Source organism: Photinus pyralis, unplaced genomic scaffold (assembly GCF_008802855.1).
Source record: "Photinus pyralis isolate 1611_PpyrPB1 unplaced genomic scaffold, Ppyr1.3 Ppyr1.4_LG9, whole genome shotgun sequence".
Taxonomy (NCBI): domain Eukaryota; kingdom Metazoa; phylum Arthropoda; class Insecta; order Coleoptera; family Lampyridae; genus Photinus; species Photinus pyralis.
This window is the reverse complement of record NW_022170878.1, coordinates 3,997,062-4,009,864: the sequence shown is the minus strand read 5'-3', so window position 1 is coordinate 4,009,864 and position 12,803 is coordinate 3,997,062. Positions and strand designations below refer to the sequence as shown.

The 12,803-nt window shown below is 34.6% G+C and overlaps 1 protein-coding gene across 1 annotated transcript in view; it reads right to left on the bottom strand.

Moving 5' to 3' along the window:
* Window positions 1-939, bottom strand: part of LOC116181161 (dendritic arbor reduction protein 1-like) — a 127,102-nt gene extending 126,163 nt beyond the window's left edge. Inside the window, exon 1 of the mRNA XM_031501440.1 lies at window positions 769-939. The gene's annotated coding sequence lies outside the window, so the exon portion shown is untranslated. The remainder of the gene's footprint in view (window positions 1-768) is intronic.
* Between the last annotated feature and the right edge of the window lie 11,864 nt (window positions 940-12,803).

The following is a 12,803-nucleotide window of genomic DNA, read 5'->3' as shown; positions in this document are numbered from 1 at the left end:
GACAATTGTGTACATCCCTTGCGTTTTCTTCTTCAATAAAGACTTCTAACAAAATTGTAACATTAAAACGCCGTACGTCGACCTTCCGCGCGTCCATTTCATTTATTTTTTGCCGCGATTTCAATAGAGAACTAAACGTAGGTAATTAAATAAACACAGGAAAAAAATAAATTAAAAATTTTTATCGTCCTTGTTATCGATAATGGTATAGCAAATGGTCGCCCGAAGCCTAACGAAATTAAATCGCTGACATAATATTGTACGCGATAATTGGAGGTCTAAATGAATTTAATTAAGCCGCTATGGTAAAATTTTTCGCGGGACTGCGCTTTCTATTTCCGATAGTCATCATGTGACATTATTAGATACGCGATCTAAACGGCCGTAAAATGTTAAGAATAAATTAAATTGACTGCAATTTCACAATTTGTGCAACATTCACGATTCCATTGTACGAGCATTAATTGATATTGCTTTGACATATAAAGCGAGCGAGCGGTTCGTGATCCGTACGTCCGTCCGTTCGCCTTTTTAAGGGACGAACACCGTAATTGAATCTTTTTTTCCCGAGTAAATCTGCCTCGTGTATAAGAAATCAATACTGAAAGTTGATACCGGTATCGTTTTATAAATTGAAATCAATAAAGTAAGTCAACAAAAGTTGTAGCTCGACGAGTGTGAATTGTAAACATGGACACCCGATACTTATCGCAAAACCTAACCTATTCCCATATGCATGGCGCTTCAATTAAAAACCCGATCACTCACCTGAAAAAATAGTCGAAAAACAAAAGGGAAGATACGGGTATGCCACTCGCGAAACGAGAAAAGTCTCCAAAATTAGGCGCGGCCGCACTAACGTGCCGATGCACTTGAAGATCTCGCTGACATAATTTAAGATAGGAAACTTGAGGAAACTGATAACTAAAGCAAACTTCAATATCCTAAATACCTGCTCAATATTTACACGCGACTTTTTTACTGGACGGGTAAATTTATCTCTTATCGAACGCCGCGAGAGACACCGACCGACAGATCCGCAGGTGACTAATGGGGAAGAAAAAAAGATGGCCGAAGAGCGACGCGTCTTGTTTTCAATTAGGCGTAATTGTTGTTGGTGACGTTTCGAGACAAATGGAAGATAAGAGAGTTGTAAAAGTAATGACAGCTAATCAACGAGATATCGTGGCGTTTAGTTAAGGCTGATATTGTGAAAGGGTAATACCTGGAGACCGCGCTCGTTGTAGGGCAAAGAACCAAAGTACCAAGAAGAGGGGGTTGCCCAAACTCTGAGCCGCTGATAAGTGAGTATTGTCTCGAATGGAATAATGGCGTGAAACTCTTCCAGCACACGGTGCTCCAATGTCATTAAAATGGGAGCAATTTCATCTAAACTGGCGGAACTTGGTCAAAAAACATTTCATTGTGAATTTGGGCCAAACTACTGGAAAAATCGCTATCTATCGATCGATTTTGGAACTAGAGCTTCCCATTTTCGGCTCAAGCTCAAGCAATCTCCTTAGAATGCATATTTTCCTCTACATTGTCCAAGTATGTACCAAATTAAGTGCATTTTTCGCAAATACGGCATGCCCTATGTGCCAACTTACATTCCCACTTGCATAATGTGCAAAACATCCAAATGATAGCATACATTTTCGTGTTGCGCATATCTGCATATTCCGCATATTTCTAGCTCGCTTTGTCTTTCACCAGATCATCTAAGAAATATATTTATACGTTTTAGACGCCTCGACCGCTTCGAGCACAAGAATTCAATAAGCTTCGTGGAGTTCAAGAAGCCCAAGTAGGAAAAAGTAGGATCAAGAAAGCTCTGGCCCTTTCTCTAAAAAAAACCACACTAACGCTAAACATTTTTTGGTGAGAAAATATAACCGGGGAGTCTGGGGAGTATTCCAATACTCTCCGATAAACTCTTTTTCTACCACAATCACTACCATCATGAACGGGTTTGAATGCCCACACCAATAAACACCTCGTAGGTACCTACCAGAGCTGGGCAGAATACTTTCAAAAAGTACTTGAATATTAAATAGTAAATACTTTACACAAATCAAAGGTATTTGAATACTAAATACTTTTACGTCCAGCACAAGCGAATACTAGATACAGATACATTGAAAAGTATTCAAATACTTAAAAAAATAAGTATTCAAATACTTTAGAATGTATTCGAATACTTTAAAAAGTATTTCAATACTTTGAAAAGTATTCGAATACAGTAAAAAGTATTCAAATACTTGTCACTCAAATACATTAAAAATTTAAAATAGTATACTAGATAAAAGGCTTAATACTACTTAAAAAATCAAGTTATACTTTGTATGGGGTTAGCTTTTTTTATATTTCTATTGTTATATACAAATTTAAGGGGAGTAAAAGCGTATTATTATTATTATATTATTATATAGGAGGTACCTACCAGGACCTTTCTTATACCAGTTATATCCTTAAGAATATGTGTACCAGTTTTCAAAGCGATCGTACGTCGTGCACATGATACGTACCCCTTTCTGAAATTAATCCTAGCGATTTTGAAACAGATCCATTTTTTACCATCCGTTTGTCCGTGTGCATGATAGTTTGTTTAGAAACGTGCGATCGCTTAGAAAATTGGTACACATGATCTTAAGGATATAAGAAAGGTCCCTATTGTTTTTAAGTTACATAGACTATCGAGTCAAAAAGTTTCACTCCAGGATCGTTCGGTATTCAGTTGTATCGGATTTTTATATTTGATTTTGTGACAATGGAAACTTTCCCTAAACATTTCTAAATTGTTCTCAAATATTTGAATAACTTAAAAGTACTGCCTTTTTTTGAGGCCGGAAAAAAAATTGTCTCAGATCGACCCGGAAAAAAAATTTTCTTATAGAATGTGGCCTGTAGAATCCATAATTTCAAACAGTTCCAAGATTGGGCTACTAGTTCAAAAGTTACAGCCCTTTGAATTTTTTTCGAAATTGGTTTCTAGTCTATAACTTTTGATTGAGAAGTCTGATCGAAAAAGTACGAATTGATTTGGATTCTACGCACCCAAATTAATAAGAAAAAGTGTTTTCCCGAGAAATTTTGGTGTAGTCGATTTTTGGTAAAAAAGGAAGGTTATACACTGCCTTTTTTTGAGCCCACGAAAAAAAAAATTGTCTCAGATCGACCCGGAAAAAACATTTTCTTATAGAATGTGGCCTGTAGAATCCATAATTTCAAACAGTTCCAAGATTGGGCTACTAGTTCAAAAGTTACAGCCCTTTGAATTTTTTTTCGAAATTGGTCTATAACCTTTTGATTGAGAAGTCTGATCGAAAAAGTACGAATTGTTTTGGATTCTACGCACCAAAATTAATAAGAAAAAGTGTTTTCCCGAGAAATTTGGGTGTAGTCGATTTTTGGTAAAAAAGGAAGGTTATACACTGCCTTTTTTTGAGTCACCAAAAAAAAATTGTCTCAGATCGACCCGGAAAAAACATTTTCTTATAGAATGTGGCCTGTAGAATCCATAATTTCAAACAGTTCCAAGATTCGGCTACGAGTTCAAAAGTTACAGCCCTTTGAATTTTTTTTCGAAATTGGTTTCTAGTCTATAACTTTTGATTGAGAAGTCTGATCGAAAAGGTACGAATTGATTTGGATTCTACGCACCCAAATTAATAAGAAAAAGTGTTTTCCCGAGAAATTTTGGTGTAGTCGATTTTTGGTAAAAAAAAAGGAAGGTTATACACTGCCTTTTTTTGAGCCCCGAGAAAAAAATTGTCCCAGATCGACCCGAAAAAAAAAATTTCTTATAGAATGTGGCCTGTAGAATCCATAATTTCATTCAAACAGTTCCAATATTGGGCTACTAATTCAAAAGTTACAGCCCTTTGGATTTTTTTTCGAAATTGGTTTCTAGTCTATAACTTTTGATTGAGAAGTCTGATCGAAAAAGTACGAATCGATTTGGACTCTACGCACCAAAATTAATAAGAAAAAGTTTTTTTCCCGAGAAATATTGGTGTAGTCAATTTTTGGTATAAAAAGAAGGTTATATACTGCCTTTTTTTGAGCCACGAAAAGAAAATTGTCTCAGATCGACCCGGAAAAAAAATTTCTTATAGAATGTGACCTGTAGGATCCATAATTTCAAACAGTTCCAAGCAGGGTTCCAAGATTGGGCTACTAGTTCAAAAGTTACAACCCTTTGAATTTTTTTTCGAAATTGGTTTCTAGTCTAGATTTGGATTCTACGCACCCAATTTAATAAGAAAAAGTGTTTTCCCGAGAAATTTTGGTGTAGTCGATTTTTTTGTATACCTAATCTTGGAGAATATTGGAGAAACTTGGAGAATCTTACGGAATCTTGTAGAATATTGCTAACGCTTACAGAATCTTCCACAATCTTGCAGAATCTTGCAGAATCTTCCAAAATTTTGCAAAATCTTGGCAAATCTTGCAGAATTTTGCAGAATCTTGCTTAATCTTGCAGAATCTTGTAGAATCTTGTAAAGTCTTGTAGATGAATTATGTGGATGAATCCTGCAGATGAATCCTACAGAGGAATCCTGTAGAATCTTGTAGAACTTTGTGGAATCTCGTGGAGTCTCTTGGAATATTGTGTACTCTCGTAGAGTCTCGCGGAGTCACGTGGAATTTCGTGGAATCTCGTAGAGTCTCGTGGAGTCACGTAGAATCTTGTAAAATCTTGTAGAATGTTGTAGATTCATGTATAACCTTGAAGAACCTGTATAATATTGTATAATCGGAGAATCTTGCGGAATCTTGTAGAATCTTGCAAAGTCTTGTAGATGAATTTTGTGAATGAATCCTGCAGACGAATCCTACAGGGGAATCCTATAGAACCTTGTGGAATCTTGTGGAATCTCGTAGAGTCTCATGGAATATTGTGTTGTCTCGTAGAGTCACGTGGAATCTCGTGGATTCTCGTGAAACCTCGTGAAATCTCATTAATTTTCATGGAATCTCGTAGAAACTTGTAGAATCTTGTAAAATCTTGTAGAATCATGTATAATCTTGAAGAACATGACGTATAATATTGTATAATCTTGGAGAAATTTGTAGAATCTTGCAAAATCTTCCAGAATCTTGCAGTGATCGTGCATAATCTTGGATAATCTTGCCCAATCTTGCATAATCTTGCATAAGCTTGGAGAATCCTATGGAATCCTGTATAATCTTGCAGAATCTTGTAGAATCGGAGGAGAATCTTGTAGTCTTGCAGAGTCTTGCAGAATCTTGCAGAATCTTGCTAAATCTTGTAGATCTTGTAGAATATTATAGATGCATTTTGTGGATGAATCCTGCAGACGAATTTGATAGAGGAATTCTGTAGAATCTTGTGAGAAAGTCTCGTGGAGTCACGTGGAATCTCATTGAATTACGTGGAATCCAGTGGAATCTCGTGGAATATCGTGGAATCTAGTAGAATCTTGTAGAATCATATATAATCTTGAAGAACATGTATAATATTGTATAATCTTGGAGAAACTTGGAGAATCTTGCGAAATCTTGTAGAATCTTGCAAAATCTTGCAAAATCTTACAGATTCTTGCAATGATGTTTCATAATCTTGCAAAATCTTGTTGAATCTTGGATAATCTTGCATCTTGCATAATGTTGCATAATCTTGGAAAACCTTGGAGAATCCCGTGGTATCCTGTATAATCTTGCAGAATCTCGCAGAATCTTGGAAAATCTTGGGGAATCTTGCGGAATCTTGAGGAATCTTTGGAAAATCTTGTATAATATTGCATAATCTTGGAGAATGTTGTACAATCTTGGAGAAACTTGGAGAATCTTGTGAAATCTTATCTAATCTTGCAAAATCTTGCCGAATATTGCAGAATCTTGCAGAATCTTGTAGAATCTTGCAGAATCTGGCAGATCTGAAGGAAGGATCTTAAAGAACCTGAAAAACCTGAACAAGCGAAGGAACCACTGCCTTATTTAGTGGCTGTCGCGACCTCTACGAGACCTTTAAAGCTCTTAACAAAATTTAATATCCGATTACACCTTTAAGATTTTTTATAAGTTTTAAGATTGTGTACGTGCACATGAGGACCTTTAAGAGTTACAAAAGAGCAAATCCTCCATTGGTGTATAAAGTCCTACAGTCATTAAGGCCCTTGGGAGCTTCCAATTGCTTGCAAGACTCTACCAATAATCGGATACACGAAATTTTCGATTAATTTGGAGTTACAATTTATCGCGTCCGAAATCCGCATCTGAATTGAGTTCGCTTTGAGTGCCTTTGTGATCTTTTACAGTTTATACGTCCATTCATACGGACCATTAGAAAACCTTATCACTCTTAGTACCTTAGTAGCTTTATTGAGCCCTGAAATGGCTTTAACAGTCGTCAAAAGAATCTCCAAGATACATACACAGATGATCCTTTGATTCGCATTTAAGAATTTTAAAAGTACCTTCAAAATCATTTGAAACCTTTAAGATCCGCGTCTTTAAAGGTTCATCTTCCGTGATAGTCAAAAATCTACCAAGGACTTTTAAGGTAATCTGAAGAACAAGCAGAATATATAGGACCTTTGGAGAAGCTGAACCATCTGAAGCATCCAAGGGCCTAACGGAGCTAAAAGATATGAAGAAGTGAAGAACCGAAGAACATGGCCAGATGTTTGAGACCTGACATTATTCCGATAGTCCAAATTCTATTCGCCCTAGAGCATCTTTATAATCGAGAGAATTTAAGGAATCTTCGACCCCTTAAGAGTTCCCCAAGCCACTTAAATCCTATAGATAGACCTTTCTAATCCCTTAGAGGTCCTTTGGACCCCTGGCACTTTTGAAGATTTTTTTAATTATTAAACTCATTTATACCCATCAGTCAGAGTCTTCCATTTCTTCAGATACATCAGATTCATTCAACCGTGTAGATCTTTCAGATCTTTCGCGTTCTTCAAATTGATCAGATTCTTCACGGCCTGCAAATTAGTCAGACTCCTTATGAATTCTTAAGGTTCTTTGGATCTTTCAAATTCGTATAATTCTTCATGGCGCTTTCCAGATGAAAGAAGATCATGATAGGAGAAAAATATCTACAATGAGATCACCCATTCGTAGTTCATCGGCATGAAATAGTTGTCCTCTTTTTACCACTGTGACAAATTTCTTCTGTAAACAACGCGTGTAACGGAATCCGACGCTAATTGGCTTAGAAAAAAGAAAATAAAAATTCGACCGTGGCAATACTTTCATATGTCATTGAGACTTAATTGATTGAAGTAAGTCGAACTGTTTCTTGTTAAATTAATTCCGAAATCGTTACTTTCGCTTCATGATTCATTAACCGTTAGATAAAGATGCAGGAACGGGGCCCAAGGGCTTTTTATGCCCGCATGTTGTTCAATTACAAAATTTTGATGAAATCGAAAGTTGCCCGGAGCGTTTCCTGAACGGTTCCGAAAAGCGATTTTGCCATCGCTCTATATAAACATTTCAATATTTGGTTAAGATAAGCTATACGTGAAAACGTGTAAAATCAATATAGGCATTTGAAATTTTCCATCATTTATCTACATAAGGATAAAGTGCCTAATAAATTATCTTTTAAGGTATCATTAATTAAAAATGAAGGGACGCGTCCGGGAGACTTTGTGGTCCAAACTCGTACCATAAAACAATAATAACATTTTGATTTAGCTTCGTGGTTTTGATAATAATTTTTCCTACGACCACAATAAATTCGGTTGTAACAATCGGGTCATAAATCAAAATGTGGATGTAATATTGGGAATTGACCTTAACGGGGTCAGTGCGGGCATGAATCAAAAAGGCCTTTAATTTATGGCTCGAATTGCCAAAGTGAATTTTTCGGTGGAGCGCTCGCTCGCCCACCTTCGGGTAGCGCCACCTACGGGTACCGCAAGTAGAAAACGGAAGTTCCCCGGTAATTTTTCGGTAAATTAAATTGTTAAATGTTTGTTTGCGGTCGGACTTTCTCGGTAATGTTATGTGTTGAAAGGTAACGGAGTTGCGAAATAATAGGTTATTGCAATTGTAAAACCAATTTTAACTCTAAAGTAAATTTCATCATTTTCTCCCACCAATTTAGAAGTAATTCAAAACTGCGTTTCAGTTTGTTAGAATCTAACATGAAAATGTAATCATGACTGCACTCATTCTGGACATTTTGAAAATCCCAAACAGTTCCAAATACGCTATTGTGGCTATCTTCTTTTTTAGTTCGTTAGTCGTAGACTACTTCTACAGCCACTTTTCAAAACCTTTAGAATTCCCATCATCTTCAGAATCTTTACAATTTTCATAATCTTAAAAAATTCCACACCTTACAGAATCTTCAGAATTATCAGAATCTTCAGACTCATCAAAATCATTTTGCAGAATCTTTAGCATCTTCAAAGTCTCCCAAATCTTCAGCATCTTCTAAATATTCTGAATCCTCAGAATCTTTAGAAACTTAAGACCTTCAGGGCTTTCAAAATTATCAAAACCCACAGAATCTTCAGAATTGCAGATTCATTCTTCACAATTTTCAAAATTTTTAGAATCTTCACAATTTCCAGAATCTTCACAATCGTTTCAATCTTCAGCGTCTTTGGAATCTTCTGACATCTCAGAATCTTCATAGATTTCAGAATTTTCAGAATTTTTTTTAAATGTTCAGAACCTTTACAACCTAAAGAGGTTCAGAACTTTCAAAAGTTTCAAAACCTTCAGAATTTTCAGGATTTTCATGATCATTAAAATCTCCAAAATCTTCAGAATCGTGAGAATTTTTAGAATCTACAGAAACTTCAAAATCTTTAGAATTAATCTTCGAAATTTCCGAATATTCAGCATCTTCAGCATTTTCAAAATTTTCGCGATTTTCGGAATCCTCGCATCTCCACAGTCTTCACATTCTAAACACCTTCAGATTCAAAATCTTCAGAATTTTTAGAATCAATTCTCAGAATCTTAACAATTTTCACGTTCGTTAGAATTTCCGAAATTTTCACGATTTTCAGAATTTTCGAAATCTTTAAGATTATTGACATTTAAAGCCTTCAGAATGTTCAGAATCATCAGAGTCTTCAGAATCATCAGAATTTTCATAACCTTCAGAATCTTTAAAACCAATCTTCAAAATCTTTACAATTTCTACGACCTTAAGATTTTTTAATTCAGAATCTCCTCAACATTTAGAATCTTCAGAATAGTCAAGATCTTAGCCGGCCTGTATAGCTTTGGAGCCTTCAAAATCCTTTTTTACAGGTTTTAAATGTTTTTCAGCCTTGTAAACCCTTAAGGTCTTTTAGAACTTTTACAGCTATTAAAGGTTTTTAAAACCTTTAAAATCGATCAAGCCTTTGGTACTCTTAGGTGAGTTTTCAGAACCTTTAGCGTTTTCGAATCTTCATAATCTTTCCACGGATCTATTGAATCATTCAAATGTTTTGAGTCTTTTGAATCCTTCGAATCCTCGAACGTCTCAGATCCTACGACTCATTCGAAGCTTCAAATATTATTCGTATTTTTGTACCTATCCTTTGAATCCTTAAGAAAATTTAAGAGAGTTTAATAGTAACCTACTTTTCATCTTTATAAACTCCAGAATCTTCAACATTTTCAAGATTTTCACAATCTTTGAAATCTTCAGGTTTGTCAGAATCTTCATAATCTTCAAAACTATAGAATCTTCAAACTTAATATTCAAAATCATCAGAATTTTAAGAATCATTAATATCTTCAGAATCTTCAGAACCTACCGAATCTTCAGAATTTTCAGAATCTTCAGAATCTTTAGAATCTTCAGAATCTTCAGAATCTTCAGAATCTTCAGAATCTTCAGAATCTTCACAATCTTCACAATCTTCAGAATCATCAGAATCTTCAGAATCTTCAGAATCTTCAGAATCTTCAGAATCTTCAGAATCTTCAGAATCTTTGGAGTCTTCGGAATCTTCGGAATCTTCGGAATCTTCGGCATCTTCGGTATCTTCGGAATCTTCAGAATCTTCAGAATCTTCAGAATCTTCAAAATCTTCAGAATCTTCAAAATGTTCAGAATCCTCAGACTCTTAATAATCTTCAGAATCTTTAATATCTTTACAATATTCAACATGTTTAGCATCTTCAGGAATTTCAGTGTTGAGAACTTTCAGAATTTTCAAAATCTTCAGGAGGCTTTTATAACCGTTACCATTTTGGAGCCTTTAGAGTCCTTAAAATTCTTTATATATTAAATATTTTTGAGCCTTTTAAAATTTTCGGGTACACAGATACAGCCTTTACAGCTTTTAAAGTCATTAAAACCTTTAGAGTGCCTTCAGAGCCTTTAGTGCGCATTTAGGATCTTTGGCGTTTATAGGGTATTACGAAACTTTTGTAGGTACCTTTCAAATATTTCGATTTTTTAGAATATTAGAAATCTTCAGGATTGTCAGAATCCTCAAAACTTTCAAGATTTTCAGAATATTTAAAATCTTGAGATTCCTTAAACTCTTCAGAATCTTCAGAATCTTCAGAATGTTCAGAATCGTCAGAGCCTTCGGAATATTCAGAATCTTTGAATTGTCAGAATCAGAATCATTAGAATCTTTAAAACCAATCTTCAGAATCTTTACAATTTCTAAGACCATAAGATTTTTTAATTCAGATTCTCCTCAACATTTAGAATCTTCAGAATATTCAAAACCATTAGCCGGCTTGTATAGCTTTGAAGCCTTCAAAATCCTTAAACTTCTTTATCGATTTTAAATATTTTTCAGCCTTGTAAACCCTTAAGGTCTTTTAGAACTTTTACAGTTATTAAAGGTCTTGAAAACCTTTAAAATCGATCAAGCCTTTGGAACTTTTAATGAGTTTTCAGAGCCTTTAGCGTGCATCTAGAATCTATTGCGTTTATGGCGTATTTAGAATTTAAGCCTTTCAAATATTTTGAAATCAAATCAAATCAAATCTTTCGAATTTTTAAAATTTCGAATCTTCATAATCCTTCCACGGATCTATTGAATCTACGACTCATTCGAAGCTTCAAATATTATTCGTATTTTTGTATCCTTTGAATCCTTAAGAGAATTTAAGAGAATTTAATAGTAACCTACATTCATCTTTATAACCTTCAGAATCTTCAACATTTTCAAAATTTTCACAATCTTGAGAATCTTCATAATCTTCAGAATCTTCAGTCTTCAGGATCTTCGGAATCTTCGGAATTTTCAAAATCTTCAGAATCTTCAAAATCTGCAGAATGCTCAGAATCCTCAGACTCTTAATAATCTTCAGAATCTTTAATACCTTTACAATATTCAACATGTTTAGTATCTTCAGGATTTTCGGAACGTTGAGAACTTTCAGAATTTTCAAAATCTTCAGGGGGCTTTTATAACCGTTACAATGTTGGAGCCTTTAGAGCCCTTAAAATTCTTTATAAATTAGATATTTTTGAGCCTTTTAAAATGTTCAGGTACACAGCTTTACAACTTTTAAAGTCATTAAAACCTTCAGAGTGTACGAGTTCCCTCAGACCCTTCAGTGCGCATTTAGAATCTTTGGCGTTTATAAGGTATTACGAATCTTTTGGGCCTTTCAAATGTTTTGTACCTTTCAAATATTTCAATTTTTTAGAATTTTCGAATCTTTAGAATCGTCATAAGCTTTTGAATCTTGCAAATCGTTCGAGTCTATACATTTATACATTTTACAAACAATCTTTAGAATTTTCGAAATACTGAGGATTGTCGGAATCTTCAAAATCTTCAGAATCGTCAGAATCTCTAAAATCTACATAATCGTCAGAATATTCAGAACCTTCAAATTGATTATAATCTTTAGAATCCTCAAAACCTTTAAGATTTTCAGAATCTTCAGCATTGTCAGAATCCCCAAAATCTACATAATCGCCAGAATATTCAAAACCTTCGAATCTTTATAATCTTCACAATCTTTAGTCTACAAAATCTTCAAGATTTTCAGTCTTCAAACTCTTCAGACTCTTTAAACTCTTCAGAATCTCCATAATCTTCAGAATCTTCAAAACCTTCAGGATATTCGCAATCTCCAAAATCTTCAGAATTTTCACAATCTTTAGAATCCCCAAAATCTTCAAGAATTGCAGAATCTTCATAATCTTCAAAATCTTTAGAATCTTCAGAATCTTCAAAACCTTCAGGATTTTCACAATCTTCAAAATTTTCACAATTTTTCGAATCCTAAAAACCTTCAAGATTTTCAGAATCTTCTTAATCTTCAAAATTTTTAGAATCTTCAGAACATTCAGAATCTTCAAAACCTTCAGGATTTTCACAATCTCCAAAATCTTCAGAATTTTCACAATCTTTAGAATATTCAAAACCAGAATTTTCAGAATCCTCAAAACCTTCAAGATTTTCAGAATCTTCAGCATTGTCAGAAACCCAAAAATCTACATAATCGCCAGAATATTCAGAACCTTCGAATCCGAGTTCGAATCTTTATAATCTTCACAATCTTTAGTCTTCAAAATCTTCAAGATTTTCAGTCTTCAAAATCTTCAGACTCTTTAAACTCTTCAGAATCTTCATAATCTTCAGAACCTTCAGAATCTACAGAATCTTCAGAATCTTCAAAACCTTCAGGATTTTCGCAATCTCCAGCAATCTCTTCAGAATCTTCAGAATCTTCAGAATTCTTCAGCATCCTCCGAATCTTCAGAATCTTAAAAATCTTCAGGGGATTTTATAGCCATTACAGTTTTTGGAACCTGTAGATCCTTTAAAATTCTTTAAGTATATCCTTGGTCTATCAAACCTATGGAACAATTAGAGATCCTTCAGAGCCTTTAG